This window comes from Panthera tigris, chromosome X, assembly GCF_018350195.1.
Source record: "Panthera tigris isolate Pti1 chromosome X, P.tigris_Pti1_mat1.1, whole genome shotgun sequence".
Classification (NCBI taxonomy): Eukaryota; Metazoa; Chordata; class Mammalia; order Carnivora; family Felidae; genus Panthera; species Panthera tigris.
This window is the reverse complement of record NC_056677.1, coordinates 94,170,984-94,171,924: the sequence shown is the minus strand read 5'-3', so window position 1 is coordinate 94,171,924 and position 941 is coordinate 94,170,984.

Sequence of the window (941 nt, the reverse complement as noted above, 5' to 3'; positions counted from 1 at the left end):
GGGAAGGGGTAGAGTGAGAGGGAGACACAGAATCTGAAGCAGGCTGCAGGCTCTGAGCTTTCAGCACAGAGCCTGACATGAGTCTCGAACTCCCAGACCGTGAGATCATGACTGGAGCCGAAGTCGGACGCTTAACCGACTGAGCCACCCAGGCACCCCAGCAATTCTGAATTTCTAACTATTCTTGGTTCCTGTCTTTTTTTCTTGAACCTGGTTCTCTAGAGTCTTTAGCTTTCTTGAGCTACCCAACTGACTTTCAGTAAATTCCTTCCATTCTTAAGACAACCAGAGTCAGTCCCATTCAACTAAGAACGCTGCTCCTGCTGGCATCAGTTGAACATCCAGTATAAGAGAAATAATACATTGAATTTTGCTTTAGTATTGGCCACCATATATTAACTGACAAACTAGAATGAAACAAAGGAACTCAACTAAATTTGCGGGGAGATTTAAATCATGTCCTGTGAAGCATGATTGAAGAAATTGTACACGTTTAGTCTGTAGAAATACCAGGGGACCATAACTGTTTTCAAATAATCCTAGGAAGAGGGAGGAAAGTTATCACTTTGTGCAGCACTAGAGGGCAGTACTAGCCCAAGTTACAGGAAAATTGATTTCCGCGTACTATGCAGAGACACTCCAATAAGTAAACCACAACAGTGGGACAAAACTACAACAATAGGATAAACCGCCTTGAATTGAGGTATTGACACTGGAAGCATTGAAGCGGAAGCTAAATTACTGACTACTTCAGTGTGTTACAATCAGTGATCTCTGAGGTTCCTTCTAAGTCTGAGGCTATTGGAAAAACAAACACATGGTGACCTCTCCGGCCAATGACTGCAGTCATATGATTTAGAGACCATTGATCAGTCCCTCAGATTTTTAAAATAATAGGAAGAGGGGCGCCTGGGTGGCTCAGTCGGTTAAGCGTCCGACTT